General features: G+C 35.4%; 1 protein-coding gene across 4 annotated transcripts in view; it reads right to left on the bottom strand.

Annotated features, from left to right (window-relative positions):
* RABGAP1 (RAB GTPase activating protein 1) overlaps positions 1-7779 on the bottom strand; it is a 177520-nt gene that overhangs the window by 78393 nt on the left and 91348 nt on the right. The gene's annotated exons all lie outside the window — the stretch shown is intronic.

Below are 7779 nucleotides of genomic sequence, written 5' to 3'. Positions count from 1 at the left end.
CACTAGTTTTATAATTAGGTTTTCAAAAAAAACAGCCAAAATAATATATAACATGTCCGTTTTGGTAAAGTTAACAAAAACTCTGGCCACAAGATGTCCTCCCAGAGCCACATTGAATGGATGATGCCAAGTTTAAGTCACCTACTTCATGGGGTTCAGTTCCACCTGTCCTTATGCCATCACATCAATTTTCTTCCAGTCTTTAATGGTCAATTCAACTCAAAATGGACCCTTGGAGCCCCGATTAGGGGCACCTGGGTGGCTCAGTTGGTTAAGCATCTGACTCTTGATTTTGGCTCAGGTCATGATCCCAGGGTCATGGGATTGAGCCCTGCATAAGGCTTTGTGTTGACTGTGGAGCCTGCTTAAGATCCTCTCTCTCTCTTTTTGCCCCTCTCCCTGGCTTGTCTCTGTCTCCAAAAAAAAAAAAAAAAAAAAAAATCCTACAGAATGAGAATATAACTGGATGAACCATGTAAAGATGGCCAACATTTAACCATTTCATTTCTGGTTAAAGATTTTCTGATCTGTAAAACTGGTAACTTCTGTATGGTTCAACCTAATACTAAATAATTAAAACAACAAAGAGAACTAAAAAAGAAATAAGACAGAAAGATGAAACAAAACAAAAACTGTCCAAATTATATTTATACTTCTCTCAACCTATTCAGTGGCTTAATGATTACAGATGAGAAAGGATCAATCTCAGTTCCCCTAATCTGTAAGATTCACTTCTGGGCATTACTTATTATTAGGTAAAAATGAGGTTTAAATGTGGATTTATTTAATTAACATATTATTTTAGTGCAGCTAATGTGGGTATGTATGTACCAATGTCATTCCAGAACAAATTTGAGGGCCTTTGACTCTTCTTTTACTCCTCTCATCTCCTATATTCAGTCAATCACTAAGTTCCAAAGATTCTATTATCTCTGAAACTTCTCAAATAATATCTTTCTTTATCCCTTCTGCCACTGCTCTGATCCAAGTCACGATCATCTCTTGCCTAACTCACTAACAGGTTTTGCTTCAATTAGTCTTACTCCATTCTAATTCAAGTAACTGGAATGACCATTCTATAATAGTAACACAAATAACAGCAGTAACTAAGCAATAATTTATACTTACTATGGGTTATAAATTGTACCTAATGTTTTGTCTAAGTTCATTCTAACAACTCTACAAATAAGGTACAATTATCCTCTCATTTTACAGATAAGGAAACACAAGTCTAATGTTAAACTGCCCAATGTCAATGGCTTAAATATAGTATAACTGGGATTTGAATCAAGACAATTTGGCTTCAGACATATACTCCAATCCACTTTGCATACTGCCTTCTAAATGTGAATATGATTTGTCTGCTTAAAATGCTTCAATGACTTTCTATTGCCAGAAATCTCAAATATGACTTATTTAAGCTTTCGAAGATCTGGCCCCTACCTATGTTTTCTGGCCTTATTTCCTTTCACACTCTATGAAATTGCCAAGCTCTCTCACACCCCTGGGCACATGCTTTCCCACTGATTTTTAACATCACACGTGCCATGAAGCACCCTATCCCAGCCCAACAATCCCCTTCTTTGGTAATTTCTGAACAAGAGACCTTTTCAAATCCTTAGATGAGAAGTCCTTGTCATGTGCCACACCACAATATGTATTTTCTCTTCTGTAACTCTCATACAACTTTACTGTAATTGGTTAGTTAATTGTTTGTTTCCTTCATTAAACCATAGTCTTTCCCAAACAGGGAGCAGGTATATTTTATTTTTGGCATATCCATGAAGCCTAGCACAAGGCTGACATCAAGCAGGCTTTCAAAGGTATTTATGGCTGACTAAACAACAAATGCCTAATAAGACAATAGGCAATTCTGAATGAAGATCTTTCAAGTAAAGCCCTAGTATGGTAACAGTTTAATTCACCTATTTATTAGGTCGATGCATATAAAATTGCCTATATGTAGATCAAAAATTATCAAAAATCAGGTATTTTAATATGATCAAGCCTATTATGTTTCCAGTCTTATAATTCAGGAAACCTTTAGAACTCCCTGGGCAGATATGACTTACAGAAACTCACTACAGGAGACATGATATTACAGAGATAGGATATAGAGACCTGAAATTATTTTCATAAATACCAATTTGAAGAAAATGTATCTTAGTCCATTCAGGTTGCTATAGCAAAAATACCAGACTGAATAACTTATAAACAACAGAAATTTAGCACAGTTCTGGAGACTAGGAAGTTCAAAATCAAGGTGTTGGCAGATTTGGCATCCCATCAGGATCCACGGTCATCTTCACTATGTCCTTATAAAGCAGAAGGGGCAAGGGAGCTAACTGGGGTCATTTTGATAAAGATACTAATCTCATTCATGAGAGCTGCTCTCTTTTGACCTAGTTATCTCCCAAAGGCCCACCTCCAAATACCATTACATTGTAAGGGTTATGAGTTCAACACACGAAATTTAGGGGGATACATTCAGTCTATAGCAGACCTACTACAGCAACTGCTATGTGGGAGCACACAATATAGTTTTAAAAGTCTACTCAAAACCTATTTTCTTATAGAAGCAGACAGCAGGAGTACTCGGCTGTGAAACAGAATCATGGGCTATTTTGGGAGGCAGGATTCAAACATGCTATATATCTAATTTTCCAGCATGTTCAAGCTAAAAAGGAAAATCAACCATTTACTTTAGCAAACTTATTTAAGAGAAGAGGAAGTGAATGGTCACAAGTCAAGAACTCATTTGAGTTCATATAAGCTAGTGGCAGAGCTGGAATAGTACTCAGGCTTCCTAACTCCAAGGCCAGTGCTCTTTTTGCTAAATTGACTTCCTTTTTATTCTAGGATCTAAGGCTATATATTATTGAATCTTTCACTACTGCCAAGTCTACCAAAGATATTTTCAATTAAAACCAAAACAATCTGCATAATAATGGAATTTTAATTAGAATTTAAATTAAATTTCCAGACTGGTAAAATGTGGCTGGGCCTCTAGGACCTCCCTTGGACAAACAATTAAAAATGTAAAGAATGGTTACATGGACTTTTTATTAATTTAGATTTTGGATACAAACTTGAAATTCATAGCAAAAGATTCTTATAACAAAAGTTTATCAATAAAACCACTAGAGAAAATAAAGCAAACAGGTTTCAGAAAACACAAGGCTGAGTGGTTATAAAAGGAATTAGAAATATAAAGGAAGCAATTTTGACATAAATTTCTGCTACTAAGCAAACTAAATAAATAAATAGAGAGTCAATAGCATAAAAGGTTAAAAATAATCAAAAGAAAGAAGGGCCAGAAGTGGATTCTGGAAGTTGGAGACCAGAAAGTGTCTCCTTTTCCCTCCATTGTCAACTGCAGTTTGATTCACCAGACCCAAACAGCTCAGGTCTTACAACTTGAGAATTTACAAAAAAGCGCCATGGGAGTCCCTATGGATTACCTATTAAGGTTCCTCCCCAATGTGTCTGACAAGTTCTATCTAGAGATCAAGATTGCGGAGCCTTTGGTCAAAGGCCAGAATGAATAGAAAACAAAGAATCTAAGAGTATTTGGTCTGCAGAAATTTATTCCATGAAGCCAAGGATAGTTCAGTATCAAGAAGTCTATCATAATGTTGATAGATTATATATCTATTCCACTACAAATCTGTAAAAATCACATTAAATGCTAAAAAAGAAAAAAAAAAAAACACTTCTTAATAAAATTTAGTAGAGATTCCTAATAAAATCTCAAAGCCAGAGATGGAAGAAAATCACTTAAATACAATAAAACCTACAGGAGCTCCTGGGTAGCTCAGTCAGTTGAGCATCCAACTTGGGCTCGGTTCATCGTTTCACAGTTCATGGGTTTGAGCCCGGTGTTGGGCTTTGTGCTGACAGCATGGAGCCTACTTCAGATTCTTTGTCTCCTCCTCTCTGCCCCTCCCCTCCTCGCTTTCTCTCAAAATATAAACATGAAAAAACTTTTTAAAATAAAAAATAGGGGCACCTGGGTGGCTCAGTTGGTTAAACGTCCAACTTTAGCTCAGGTCATGATCTCATGGTTTGTGTGAGTTTGAGCCCTGTGTTGGGCTCTATGCTAATAACTCAGAGCCTGGAGCCTGCTTCAAATTCTGTGTCTCCCCCTCTCTCTACTCCTCCCCTGCTTGCACTCTCTCTCTTAAAAATAAACATTAAAAAAATTTTAAGTGAAAAAAATAAAAATTAAGACTTACCAAAGAAATGAACAGTATGCTTTCCAAAAAATAAAAAAAAAAAAAACTAAAACCACCTTAAGTAAAATCAGGAACTAGATAAGGATGCTAGTTATCATCATCATCATCATTTAACACTGTCTTGATGTTTCTAACATACAAAGAAAACCAAACAGTCTGCATGAACAGTGAAAAAAAGCAACTGTTTTTGCTGCTGATATTACTGCATACCTGAAAATCTCAAAAGATGCTAGAATCCAATTAGGGGAACTAATAAAAATATCAAGAGGCAGATGGATAGAGAATTAAAAAAAAACAATGTCTATTCTCTATTGTAGCAATTAGGTCCTTGAAATAGAAATCAGAAGGAAAAAAAAATACTCCATTTGCAACAGCAAGAATGCTCTAGGATAATTCTTAGGAATAAATTTAACAAAAAAGGCACAAGACATATATATGAAGGCAACTCTAAAGCCTTTAACAGACATAAAATAAGACCTAAACAAGTGGTAAGACATACCATCTCTTAGATATAAAGACACTATAACAATGTAACTTATAGCCTAAATTAATATGTAAAATAAATAAAATTCAAATTAGAATCCTTATATAACCTTACAGGGAGGCACTGGTGGTAAGACTGGAGAAAATGATTTTAAGAGTTATATGGAAGATTAAATATATGAAAGAATAGATAAGAAAAAAATATGGATTAAGAAACCGTGAAAAAAGATTTGAAAAAAGATAACTCAAAGCCTCTTAAACCAAAACAGTATTGGCATAGGGACACACAAACTGATCAATAAGCAGAAAAATCTAGAACTCAATCCCAGTATATATGAGAATTTAAGATCTAACAAAGATGGCAGTTCTATCCAGCAGGAAAATGGGAGTAGCACAATTGGTTATCCATCTGGGAGAAAGTAAAACTGGGCCGCTATCATATGCCATGTACAAAAATAAATTCCAGATGGATTAAAGATATAAATATATAACATATACAATAAAAATCTTGCAAGAAAATCTCAGAAATTGCATTTACAGACTCAGAGGTAGGAGAGACCTTAACCAAGACACACTTTTCTACATAAAAATTGAAAATGTTTTGTAAGGCATGAAACCATCAGTAAAGTCAATAAAGAATTAAAGTTTTAGAGAGATATTTATAAAGAAGATAAAGGATTAATAAACATAATAGAGTACAGAGTTCTTTTTTTGGGTAAATGATTTTTTTTAAAGTTTATTTATTTATTTTGAGAGAGAGCGAGCACAAGCTGGGGAAGGACAGAGAGAGAGACAGGGAGAGAAAGAGAATCCCAAGCAGATTCTGTGCTTGATCCCATGAGCTGACCATGACTTCAGCAGAAATCAAGAGTCAGATGCTTAATCAACTGAGCCACACTTGCACCCTGATAATTTTTATCTTATCTAAGTGATCTTCTTCCATCTCTGGTTTTGAGAATATATGTTTAAAAAAGATGAAGAGGTAATTCACAGAAGACTAAATTGCTTACATTTACCAGTAGTCAGAGATCTGCAAACTAAAGATATGCTGGTATCACTTACATCCACTGACAGCAGAAAATTAAATAGTTACTGATAACTAATACTGTTTGGGATATGGGTTAACAGGTACTTTGCTACACCGCTGGTGAACTATAAACTGCAACAGCCTTTTCGAAAATCAAGCTGGACATAAATAAATTAAATATAAAAATTAAATAATCACTTAAAAAAACATGTCACCCTTTGATCCAGCAATCACACTCCTGATTGCACACTCCTGATTGCACACACACTCTTCCATAAAAAGAAGAGATTTAGAACGTGTTTAAGTATGTTTAGTAAAACATCATTTAGAGGCTAAAATCTGGAAGCAAAAGTAAAAGCAAAGGAAATCCAATAGAAGAGTAACTGAATAAAAAACTACACATAAAAACAAATGTGTTCATGCGTCTACAGGAAATTTTGTGTAAGTACATACATGGCTGTATAAAGAAATTTTAAGTTCAAGGATAGACAAGTAGGGAGAATGGAAAAGAACCAGCTTTAGAGTCATCTCTGAGTTCAAATTCTGCCTCTATCATTTACTATGTGAATGATTATAAGCAAATTACTAAGCTTCACTGAACCTGTTTCTTCATTTCTAAAATGGAAATAGTAATTACCACTTCACAGGGATTTTCTTTGGATTTATGACATAATGGTTATAAAGTGTTTAATTCAGCATGTGACATATGTGTTCAAAAAGGGCAGCTACTACTACTATTTTTCCCTTCTTGAGATGAAAAAAAAAATCTGAAGTTCTCACTTTAAAAAAACTTAAAACCGGTGCACCTGGGTGGCTCAGTCGGTTAAGCGTCAGACTTCGGCTCAGGTCACGATCTCACGGTCCGCGTCGGGCTCTGGGCTGATGGCTCAGAGCCTGGAGCCTGCTTCCGATTCTGTGTCTCCCTCTCTCTCTGCCCCTCCCCCGTTCATGCTCTGTCTCTCTCTGTCTCAAAAATAAATAAACGTTAAAAAAAAAAATTAAAAAAAAATAATGAAAAAACTTAAAACCTAAAAAATAAAAAACTTAAAAAAAAAAAAAAAAAAGGGAGAAGAGTGCCCTCAAACTCCACTGCTTTTAGAAATAAGAAACACCTTGGGGCACCTGGGTGGCTCAGTCGTTTAGGTGTCCAACTCTTGGTTTCAGCTCAGGTCATGACCTCATGGTTCATGGGTTAGAGCCCCGTGTCGGGCTCTGTGCTGACAGTATGGAGCCTGCTTGGGATTCTGTTTCCCTTTCTCTCTGCCCTTCTCCTGCTTGCACACGTGCGCTCTCTTTCTCTCTCTCTTTCTCAAAATAAATAAATAAACATTACAAAAATTTTTAGAAATAAGAAACACCTTCAAAATACACACATACCTATGTATTTTCTATTGCTGAAAGGTAACCTGTCCCTGGATTATAAAAGTCACATGGGAAAAACCCTACATATATCCCCTTATAAGACAAGCTTGATAATTAAAGCAAGGTGACGACAAAGATGTTCATCAATTCTATTTGCAAGGTAATGTTTTGGGGAGCTTCATTCTATAAATCTAGTCACTGTTTCCTGCCATAAATTTAGTCTATGAAGAAGCAAAACAAAACACCTCTAAAGTAATATTACATGCGAAATTTAAGAACATGAAGCATATACCTGGCAAAGAACCCATGTCCAGAATAAATTAAAAACTCCTAAAATTAGTAATATATAAATATATATATACACACATATATACATGTAAATATTATTGTCTATATACATATATTAACATATATAAACTTTGCTTTTTTAGTCCATTTGGACCGCTATAACAAAATACCACAGACAGGATGGCTTAAAAACAGCAGAAACTTATTGCTTACAGTTTTGGAGGCTAGAAATCCAAGATCAGGGTGCCAACATGGTCAGGATCTGATGAAGGCCCTCTCCTTCACTGCAGACTGGTGACTTCTTGCTGTGCCCTCAAATGATGGAAGGTGGTGAGGGATCTTTCTAGAGCTTCTTTCATAAGGGCACTATTTGCTATCATGAGA

The sequence above is a fragment of the Panthera uncia genome, chromosome D4 (assembly GCF_023721935.1).
Source record: "Panthera uncia isolate 11264 chromosome D4, Puncia_PCG_1.0, whole genome shotgun sequence".
Classification (NCBI taxonomy): domain Eukaryota; kingdom Metazoa; phylum Chordata; class Mammalia; order Carnivora; family Felidae; genus Panthera; species Panthera uncia.
This window is presented reverse-complemented; position numbering and strand designations above follow the sequence as displayed.